We start from the raw sequence: 12,188 nt of genomic DNA, 5'->3' as shown, positions 1-12,188 counted from the left end.
AAAAGCACTCTATTTGGGTCATCCATCTTTTAGTACATCTAGAAAATATGTGTGCTTTCACTTTTAAGAGTAGAATCTGATTTTTGGGAATTTGATTGCTGTTTCTAGCAAGCTGAGAAAAGCATAAAGTTCCCTTCATGACTCATAACAAGTATGGATAAAAAATGCATGCATATGATTGGAAACAACAGTGTAGTGGTAATCTATATAGACAAGGAAAAGTATTGAAAATTGAACCCAACTTTTAAGTAGTGAATCCAGATGGGCCCATATTTGAATAGAGTTGACTGGGACGAGAAAACAGTACCAATACTAACGACAGTTTAATCCATAACCATTAATTTCAAGACCAATGTTATCAGAATCACTGCAATCACCATCATAAACACAATACCAAGACCAATGCTCCGCCTGCTCTAACTATTGCTGCCACCACCAGCAGTACCATGGCCAACATTAACACCCCTTCACCACTATCACCTTTCTCTTTAGAGAAAAAAGTCAGACTAAGAAATGGTGATTGCTACAGTAGAGGTTAAAGGAACAACTAGAATTATAGTTCAGACATCACTTAGCAATAACACATTGTTTTCTTGTTAGTTAAATACTAACACACACACACATATACACACACACACCATTACACAAACATAATCTTGCAAGATATACTAGGAGAGAGATAATGAGAGGATACATCAGAAGCTTGCAAATGATTCAGTTTAAAGATGGACTGATTGAAAATATATGTAGAAGAAAAGGAGGTGGGCAATAAAGAAATAGTTTAAGAATTCTTCTAAAATGAAGGGGAAAAGAGGAAACCAAAAATAAACAATGAAAACCAAAAGGAAACATAAGGAAACAAACAAGCAGAGACTAGAGATGGAAGGAGTGGGAGATTGAAAAAGTCAAAGAAAAGAGAGAAAGACAACAGAAAGATGAAAATAATAGAAAGATAGAAGAAAAGACAAAAAGGAAAGAAAGATGGCAGGAAAGAGACAGCAAGAGAGAGGGAATATGGGGGAAAAAAAAAGAAAAATAACAGGGAAAGGAAGATAGAAAGAAAAGAAAAGATAAAGGGAGAAAGACAGAGAGGAAGAACGACGACGGAGAGGAAGAACGACGACGGAGAGGAAAAACGACGACGGAGAGGAAAAACGACGACGGAGAGGAAGAACGACGACGGAGAGGAAGAACGACGACGGAGAGGAAGAACGACGACGGAGAGGAAGAACGACGACGGAGAGGAAGAACGACGACGGAGAGGAAGAACGACGACGGAGAGGAAGAACGACGACGGAGAGGAAGAACAACGACGGAGAGGAAGAACGACGACGGAGAGAAGAACGACGACGGAGAGGAAGAACGACGACGGAGAGGAAGAACGACGACGGAGAGGAAGAACGACGACGGAGAGGAAGAACGACGACGGAGAGGAAGAACGACGACGGAGAGGAAGAACGACGACGGAGAGGAAGAACGACGACGGAGAGGAAGAACGACGACGGAGAGGAAGAACGACGACGGAGAGGAAGAACGACGACGGAGAGGAAGAACGACGACGGAGAGGAAGAACGACGACGGAGAGGAAGAACGACGACGGAGAGGAAGAACGACGACGGAGAGGAAGAACGACGACGGAGAGGAAAGGAAGAATGACGGAGAGGAAAGGAAGAATGACGGAGAGGAAAGGAAGAATGACGGAGAGGAATGGAAGAACGACGGAGAGGAATGGAAGAACGACGGAGAGGAATGGAAGAACGATGGAGAGGAATGGAAGAACGATGGAGAGGAATGGAAGAACAACGGAGAGGAATGGAAGAACAACGGAGAGGAATGGAAGAACGACGGAGAGGAAAGGAAGAACAACTGAAAGAAAAGAAAAGGAAGAAGGAAGGAAAAAGAACAAAACAGAAAAAGAGAGGTAAAAGAAAATGGAAAGAAAAAGAATAGAGTAAAAGATGGAAAGAATGAAAGGTAAAAATGGAAAAAATATTGTGAAAAAGAAAAATGACAAAGAAAATGAAGAGAAAGAGAAATAGAAAGAAGAGAATGAGAGAAAGAAAAAGACAAAGAAAGGATAAAGACAAATAAAATGAAAAGAAAGAAAGAAAAGGAAGAAAGGAAACAAAAGGAAGAGAAACAGAAAGAAAAGGAAGAAAGATAAAAAGGAAGAAGGAAAGAAAGGAAGACAAAGAAATTTGCCAGAATGAAAAGACTAAAAGGTAGAAGAATGCAAAGAACTAAGGTTGTTACTAGGCAACTTTCAGATAATGTCTAAAAGAGAAAAACTCCAAGACATTTTCAATCAAGAAACAATAATAAAAAAAGTCAAACTTTCTTAAAGGAAAATTAAAAAACAAACAAAACAAAAATCTGTATCTAGGAGACAAGAAGCAAAAATCACTCAAGCTGGAGAGTATATGATTTCATACACACAAATGCATATATTATATACATATACATACATATAGACACACACATACACACACTAAAACACAAATATTGATACATTATGCACATACACACCATGCAAAACATATATGCAGATACATACAAACATATAAAGGCACATGTACATGAGTGTGTAAATTAATTGGATACCTGTCAGTTTCAATGTTGGGTATTTCAAGGACTCAGTCCACTAAACTACCTACCCACTAAATGATACTGTTAATGGTTGAGTACTCCATAGACAAGACATATCCAGGATGGAATTCTCAGGCAGAATCAGGACAATACTGAATGTAACAAGACTGGTCCTTTGAATCACAGGTACAATTGTTCTGTTAGGCTTTCAATTACCCCGTCTACTCAAGTTCATTCTCAAAGCCCAGACTGATCAGATGCTGTGGTAAAAAAACCCAAAACCTTGCCCCATATATCAATATAATGGGTTCAAATCTAGGGCTATGTGATTGATTACAACGTGAACTTCAACACTTAGCCATGCTTGTTCCCATGTGCGTGTGTGTGCACATACATGTGTCTGTATATACATACGAGTATGTATATATACTTACACACAAACAGACACACACAAATGTACAAATATTTATAGTGTACACTCATATACATATACACAAATAAATACATTATACTCACACATGACACACAAACAGCAATATAAGCAGCAATAAGACATGTGAAGACAGTCCAAACACTAACAAGAACAACAACAACTATAATAACGCTAAAATGTCTATGTCTGGAGAAAATTCTTAACAATGGAGAACTTCCATTGAATAGGACCTATCTTCATATGGTAGAAGACATCACAATTAGCTAATCAAGCTAAAAGCAACATTATCACTATTAATTAATGAAGCATTTTCAAGTATATGAAACTACAGACAAGAGACGACATTGAATCTAGAAATCTGAACAAATGGATGAGAAGAGGTTGCTTAGTGGTTACTCTAAGAAAAAGTGAGCATCAACAGTTTAGGAAGAAAAACAGACTTGGTTACACATTTTCTGAATAGAGATGCTTGTGTGTGTGAGTGTGTGTGTGTGTGTGCATGTGCAATCATTGTTGTTTAACATACACTTTTCCAAGCCTGCATGAGTTATACTGAGGCAGATTTTCTATGGCTGCATGCCTTCCCTGTCACCAACGTGTAACTGGTTCCAAGCAAGGTGATAATTTCCCTATGGCCAGATGTGTTCTCACAGAATATTGAGAAAAAATTACACTGCTTGCATGACAGTGACACTCATTTACAACTACCACACAATGTTAAGACAAGGAGACATTAACACACACACACACACACACACACGAGTATTTTTCAATTTTCTTTCACTAAATCTACTCACAAGGCTTTGGTCAGCCTGGGGCTATGGTTGAATACATTTGCCCAAGGTGCCATGCAGTGAGACTGAACCATGTGGTTGGGAAGCAAACTTCTTACCACATAGCCACACTTATGTACATTCACACACACACACACACACACGCATATACTGACATATATAAAAATATATACATACATGCAAATATTCATATATATAAGCAGCATATATGCTTTTGGTTTTATATGTACTTAATATACTTTTGTGCAGAGTAAAGCACCTATTGTGAATGTATGATGTTTATTCTTTTTTTTCCCTCATCAGTTTGGCAGAAATTTGATTAAAAAAATTAAATGTTGCCTCAGATGTGGAAAATCCTCTGAATGTATTTCACACAAACACACACACGTGCATCATTGTAGGGTCATTCTACACATTAAAAACACATTTATTATTATTATTAGCAATGGAAGCAGTATTAATTCAAACTATAACTCTATATATATCTTGAAATGAATATACTATAGAAAGCCACAAAGCAGTGGTATTCATCCCAAAAAATAATTTCATATAGTGCTAAAAAGCACAAAAGTATATCAGTAGCTACTAATATGCTTTTGTGCTTTTTAGTACTATACAAGATGCTTCCTGAAAATAAATACCACAGTTTTGTGGCTTTCTAAAGTATATCCATGTAAAGTAAGATATACAGAATACTACTTTACATACCGTTATATTTACTTCTACATTATACTATAATAAAAGTTTGCACCTCTTAAATCTGGTACTCCATGGTTTGGTACATTTTGAATATGCTGTCATTAGTTTACTAATCTATGACTAGGGAAGTGCTGTTAACAAGAAACAGTCAATAGGGAAAACCATTAGAGCATTGAATTATTTAGAGATTTGCATTATTTATTCCAAATTCTTGCATTTTGAGTTCAAATCTAGCCAAAGTTAATTTTGCATTTTATCCTTCTGGGGTTAGTAAATAAAGTATGAAAAATAATAAATGGTGGTGGACTGGTGGAATCATCAGAGTATCAAGAACAGTGCCTTGAAGTATTAAGAATCTATATATTCTGAATTCAAATCCTATCGTTGCCTAAGTGGCTGGTGTAAACTTAATCTATCACTTGGTTTAACATCACCATCTGTTCCTTGGATGCTTTTAGTGGAATTCCATTTCAAGCAATCAGAGAAACTCTCTGGTTTGAGAAAACCATCAACTTGCTGGATACTTTAGAAAGAGTCATGGACACCACCCTTTTCTCTGCTAAGAAATAAAAAAAAGGGTTTAGGTGATACAGTCCTGCACATCTTTGATATCTAACTGGATTTATCTGGAGCTCTTTAGAATGTCATTCAATGGACTAAGATGGACAAATGATGGTGCTAATGTTAATAAGTGTAAGTATAAAGCCATATATTTCTTTGAAAAGGTGAGAGTTGCTGAAGGAATTAGATTGCTATAGGATCAAATCATCAATTGAATATGGATTAAAGGAAAATAAAGAGTGGGTTTTTAAGTTCCACATCGCCTGAAAATGAAAATTACACACTCATACACATGCCAACACACACAGCTACACAAGTGTCAATAAGACATATACATACATACATACTTGCATGCATGTATACATACATAGATACATGTGAACAGTGTTTACAATTTTAGTATTGGCGTAAGAAGTTAGAAAAAAGGTTGGCAGCTGTAAGGACACCAGTCTGTAAAGCCACCTCAAAAAGTCCTGCCCAATCTATACCACCATGAAAAAGTAGGTATAAAGCTATAACAATACACACAGACAACATAAAATCAATAAAGTATTTTAACAGAGATATCTGTCTGTAATCTTCATAAGGCCACCATTTCATGTTCGCTTAGTATCAAAAATATCAAACTTGGAAAAGCTTCATGGAGCTTTAGTATTGATTTAATAGTCCAATTAGTTTACCTCATACACATGCGTGCACACAAAACTTCAGTTCACTTTCTTCATATAAGTTTTTTATGTAATATAACCTTGCTTTCAAATCCGTTTCATCCTTCATGTAATACTATGCACAACAACAAGTAAATAAAGTATAAAACATTACATTTTGGAACTTTAGTATTTGAAGTATTGTACAGAGCTTTCAAAAGATTTTTCCAGGCTAAGAACCATGCAAAACTAGTCTAAAACATCCTTAAAAATGAACACAATACATACTTACACACACACACACATTATAGACATATATAAGAATCATGAAAATATTAAATATATCCTTTTAATAGTGAATCTTGATATGGATACTGCTGTAAATAATAGCAAGTAATATACTAGGTTAAAAATATCTCTTGTATAGGCATAAGGTTAACAGTTATCTGCTTGACACAAACCTGCATATATTTTTTGTGGAATCTGCAGGAAAGAGCAGTACTCATGACCTTTGCAGGCCCTTTGAGATGAGTGAGATTGATACTAATGTATTGCATACACTATTGCAAGTTAATACCTGGAGGTAAGACATAGGTGAAGAGAAGGTTCAATACATAAGACATAGAGGTTTGATATCCTGGACAGGAAGGACCAAGCACAGTGGTTAACATGGGACCTAGAAGGTTAGACACATCATAGGTGACAAAAAGAAGAGAGACGGGGGAGTTGAGAATTCCTGAATGGAGGAGGAATATGACCAGACAGCCCCAATGAACAAAGGCCAATATACAGGCAGAGAGAGGAGAAAGCATTATTGTAAACCACAGATTGGACCATGTCGGTGAGAGATTTTATGCTAATTAGTCAAGAGGCCTTTGTCTGGATGCATCTAGGCTGTTTGTGTGTGAAGCAACACTGTTGCAGATGTGGGAGCAATACAATATATATATATATATGTATGTGTGTGTATATATATATATATATATATTATATATGTGTGTGTGTGTGTGTATATATATATATATATATATATATATATATATATGTGTGTGTGTGTGTGTGTATATATATATATATATATATGTGTGTGTGTGTGTGTGTGGAGGTGCGTGGCTTAGTGGTTAGGGTGTTGAACTCATGATCGTAAGGTTGTGGTTTCGATTCCTGGACCAGGCAATGTGTTGTGCTCTTGAGCAAAACACTTCATTTCACGTTGCTCTAGTCCACTCAGCTGGCAAAACTGAGTAATCCTGCGACAGACCGGCGTCCTGTCCAGGTGGGGAATTTCTGCACCACTGAAACTGGGAAATGGAGAGAGAGAGAGAGGAAGAAAGAGAGAGTGAAGGTGCATGGTTTAATGGTTAGGGTTTCCGGTTGTCAGTTTGATATCTGGTAGCACGTTGTGGCCTTGAACAAGACACTTTATTTCATGTTGCTTTAGTCCACTTAGGTAGCAAAAATGACTAATGCCTGTATTTCAAGGGTCAGCCTTGTCACATTCTGTGTAACACTGAATCTCCCTGAGAACTGCGTTGAAGGTACATGTGTCTGTGGCATGCTCAGCCACTTGCACATTAATTTCACAAGCAAGCTGTTCCATAGATTGAATCAAATGCAACCCTCTTCATCATAACTAACAGAGCGCCAATAATGTACACTTATACACACCCCAACCTAGCATTATCATTTTACATCTGTGCAACAATGCCAGCACCGACTGATCAAGTCTGGTCCACTACAACATCTTGATACTCTTCCAGTTCATTGCCACTTTCTTCATGACATTCAGGCTCCCAAGGACAATTTTAGCAATTCTTCCTACAGGTTTCTCTTCCACAGGCTCCTTCTACTTCAATTATTTATATACAGAATACCACAAAGTTCACAAGCTACATCTGGCAAAGAAAAGAAAATGGGAGACTGTTTGACGTCAGATGGAAGATTGCCAAACAATCCAGACAATAAATGAATCCTATCAAGAGATGCAATCTCTGCATAGCAAAAAAGTGCATAATTTCTAGGAACTTACAAAGATCAGATTTATATTTTAATACCAAAATGGAGATTATTAACCCCTATACACATGAGAGAAAATTTATACTGTGACACAGACACAGATCCCACAAGCCCCTTTTATCCACAGATAAAATTTAATCTTTCACTAGTAGACCTTTTTCCTGGCTAACTTTTGGTCAACACTAGCTTTGTATTCTTAAATATTTTCCCTTTCTTCTTTCCATCCCACCAAGAAATTTCCCTGAACCCTTTACAATTTAATTTTTGCATTCATATTTTCTCCGCTCTCATTCTTCCTCTCTCTACTTATCACATCATTAAAGTGTGTGTGCGTGTTAAATACAATAAGCATACATATATATACATACATACATACACACACACATACATACACATACATATCACTATATTTCTCTCTCTCTTCCTCTTTCTATATTCCTTGTATCTCCCTTTTTTCTCTCTCATCCTTTCTCTAATTCTCCCCCCCCCCATCACTGTTCTCTATCTGTCCCTCTTTCTTCCTCACTCTTCCTCTTTGACTCTCTTGTTCACATGTGACCAGTGTCTGTCTCGAATTTCTTTCTTTTTTCTCGTTCAGCTACAGGGATAGCACACATTTTTGTCTGTCTCCTGTCAAAGCTTGTTTCTCCAGCATTCACCACTTCACCTTGTTATGGCTTCACAACCCTTACCATTTGTTTTCACTGTCCTATTTTTGTTACCAACTTTGACCCTCCGCAAATCCCAAATTTTATTTTAATTTGCTTTGCAGGAGCAACTGTTTTCATGAAGACACATCTTGTCCCAATGCTCGAAATGCGGAGTAGATAAAACAGTGGGCAGCTGATGGACGGATTGTTCTTTATGTTGCCTGTCTTGTTTTTATATTTGTTTCTTTCGTTGTTCACAAAAAAAGTTCGTTTTTGTTCTGGATTTTCATGTTATTTATGTTTTTGACATCCAATACCCATATATGCATGTGCATATACATATATATGTAAGTATGTACATGTATGTATGTATATATGCATATACATATATTATTTATATTACTATATGATCGAACGTCATGCATCTCCCCTCTCGGCCCAAAATAACGTGGTAGTAGAACAATGTTATAGACAGGGGTATTAGAGAAAAGAAACAAACCCCTTCGGGTATATGGCCCTGCTTGATCTGTAGAAAAGGCGTAGGTAGGTAGAAACTCTATAAGATGTACCCATTGTAAGCTTTGGACACATAAGAGGTGCAGCAATATCAAAGTAAGGCTAACAAGGAAGATAGTTTTTGCATGTGGCAGATGCTCAGAAGCAATAAACACTGAAAATGTGCAGAGAACAACTTCTGCCACATTCCACGGAGAAAAACTAGTAGTAGATAGCTTCCGTTACCTAGGTGACCAAGTCAGTAGCAGGGGAGGGTGCACTGAAAGTGTAGCTGCTAGAATAAGAATAGCCTGGGTAAAGTTCAAAGAGCTCTTACCTCTGCTGGTGACAAAGGGCCTCTCACTCAGAGTAAAAGGCAGACTGTATGATGCATATGTACGAACAGCCATGCTACATGGCAGTGAAACATGGGCCATGACTGTTAAGGACATGCGTAAGCTTGCAAGGAATGAAGCCAGTATACTCTGATGGATGTGTAATGTCAGTGTGCATACTCGACAGAATGTAAATACCTTGAGAGAAAGGTTGCTACCTAAGAAGCATCAGTTGTGGTGTGCCAGAGAGATGATTGCACTGGTATGGTCATGTGGTGAGAATGGATGAGGATAGCTGTGTGAAAAAGTGCCATAACCTAGTAGTTGAGGGAACCTGTGGAAGAGGTAGAACCAGGAAGACCTGGGATGAGGTGGTGAAGCATGACTTTCAAACATTAGGCCTCACTGAGGCAATGACTAGTGACCAAGACCTTTGGAAATATGTTGTGCGTGAGAAGACCCAGCAAGACAAGTAAGACCATAACCTGTGGTCTTTACCAGGAATGTAGCCAGCCCACTTATATCAACATCATTGTTTAACGACTGCTTTCCAAGCACAAAACTCTGCTTGCAAAGACCTGTTGAGACAAGTGAAATCAAAATCGAACCAAATTCGATGACTGGTACCCATGCCAACCTTCCTTCATTGGACACTAAACTCTGCTTGCGAAGACCTGTTGGGGCAAGTGAAATCGAAATTGAACCAAATTCAATGACTGGCACCCATGCCAGTGGAGCGCTAACAGCTCCATCCAAGCAGGATCACTGCCAGAGCAACTGTCTGGCTTCCGTGCCAGTGGCACATAAAAAGCACCATTTGAGCATTACTAGAGTCACCTTACTGGCACTTGTGATAGTTACCAGCGTCGCCTTACCTGCACTTGTGATCGTTACCAGCATCACCTTACCTGCACTTGTGCTGGTGTCACATGAACAAAACATTCGAGCGAGGTTGTTGCCAGTGCCACTGGATTGACTCCTGTGCATGTGGCACGTAAAAGCATCCACTACACAATTGGAGTGGTTGGCGTTAGGAAGGGCATCTAGTTGTTGAAACTCTGCCAGATCAGATGGTTCCGTCATCTGGTTCGCCAGTCCTCAGTCAAATCGTCCAACCCATGCTAGCATGGAAAGCAGTCATTAAACAATGATGATGATATAGATCTATATCTATATACACATATATATATATATATCTATATACACATATATATATATATATATATATATATACATATATATAGATACAGATATGCATATACATACAGATATGCATATACATATATATATAAAATACATACATGTATGCATATATCTATCTATTATATATATGTGTGTGTGTGTGTGTGTGTAAATATATATGTGTGTATATATATGCACACACGCAGTCACACACAGACATGCTCAAATACATAACATCAATTCTAATATACATATGTATATATACATACATATATATACATACATACATACACATACATACATACACATACATACATACATATATATATATACATACATAGAGTGACAGAGAAATGGAGAGAGAGAGATGTATTTAATATACTAATATATACTGTTATACTGACAAACATATAAGCATATATAAATTGGCACGTGTGTATGTGTGTTGGTGTATAACAGTTTGAGTGTTGGTCTAACAATCACCAGATCACCAAAGTTGACTGAGAATTGAGGTGGTGGGGATTATCTGTGCCACAGCTGGTATAAGCTGATAAAAAGCCACTGTTTCAAGAGATGTAAGATGGGTGGAGCCTGAAGACAGGAAGTTTTGCTGGGAGATGCATATTCTAGTTATCTAGAGCAACAATAATTTTCATTGAACTTCTCTAAATACAGAGCCCATTAGTGACATGAGAGAAGTAACATCACCAGTGGATCTGGCTCTGGAAAAGAAAGCCATAATGATGGTCACTGATGGGAGAGGAGAGATTCAAATTCAATGTGTTGGACAACAATGTTAATGGTTGTTCCATTATCTTGCAGATATTACTAGTGAAAGCAATAGCATGTTAGTTGGCTGAGTGAGAGGGTTTGTCTTTCTTTGAGGAGGAAACGCTGAATTATACTTCTAACCATTAGTGTCCATTCTCTATAGAAAGTGAGATTTAAAATATGATGAGTATAGGACTAAGTTCTGGATTACAATGTCAAAGGACATTGTCAAGGCCAGTGACAACACTGGATGTAGTTTTGCAATTAATGTCTGTAGAAGCAAGGTAGGGAGCTTGGTGAAGTGGAAAGGGATAGGTTTAGAGTACACTGGTCAAACTTGTGCAATGTGGAGTCGGATGCAAAGAGGGCAGCGGAGGTGAAGCTTTTTATCTAGAAGGGTCGGTGGCTTATGGTGTCATTGTTGCTTACAGAAGGACTGAAAGAGAACTAGACAAAGTTGGTGGTGGTCCTTTTGATAAAGTACCAGAAAGATTAGCTGATGCACACACACACACACCTGAATGTGTATGTAGATACATACATACCCGACCACCAATGCATTTGCAATATTTTACTGTTGGATAGGTTATACATCTATCCATCCAAAAGAGTTAGCCAGACCTCACAATCCTATTTAGCATGATTTTCTATTTATGAGTGAACTTTTACTTATTTACAATACATGACTAAGAATAATACTAGTACATTACTAAATTTAATCATTACTGAACCATTAGAACACAAATGTTTTGTTGTTTTGGTTTTTTTCAAATCATTATATGAAATATGTCAGAGAGGCTGGCTAGTGGCCATTAAAATACCTCTTAAGTTGGTTTTAACAGTCTTACTACAAATTAGATGGCCTAATTACAATATGTCTAAATTGTATAGGAAGGTTAACCCTTTTGTTACCAACCCGGCTGAAACCGGCCCTAGCTCTGAGTACAAAAGTCTTGTTTTCATAAGTTTGGAATTAAAATCTTCCACCAAACCTGAGTCACAAGTTATGTTCCTAACTC

At 37.6% G+C, this 12,188-nt stretch overlaps 1 protein-coding gene across 18 annotated transcripts in view; it reads right to left on the bottom strand.

Annotated features, from left to right (window-relative positions):
* Positions 1–12,188, bottom strand: part of LOC115217047 (phosphofurin acidic cluster sorting protein 2) — a 313,884-nt gene that overhangs the window by 204,326 nt on the left and 97,370 nt on the right. The gene's annotated exons all lie outside the window — the stretch shown is intronic.

Source organism: Octopus sinensis, linkage group LG11, assembly GCF_006345805.1.
Source record: "Octopus sinensis linkage group LG11, ASM634580v1, whole genome shotgun sequence".
Classification (NCBI taxonomy): domain Eukaryota; kingdom Metazoa; phylum Mollusca; class Cephalopoda; order Octopoda; family Octopodidae; genus Octopus; species Octopus sinensis.
Note: the sequence above shows the minus strand (reverse complement) of the source record. Positions and strands in the feature narration are given on the sequence as shown.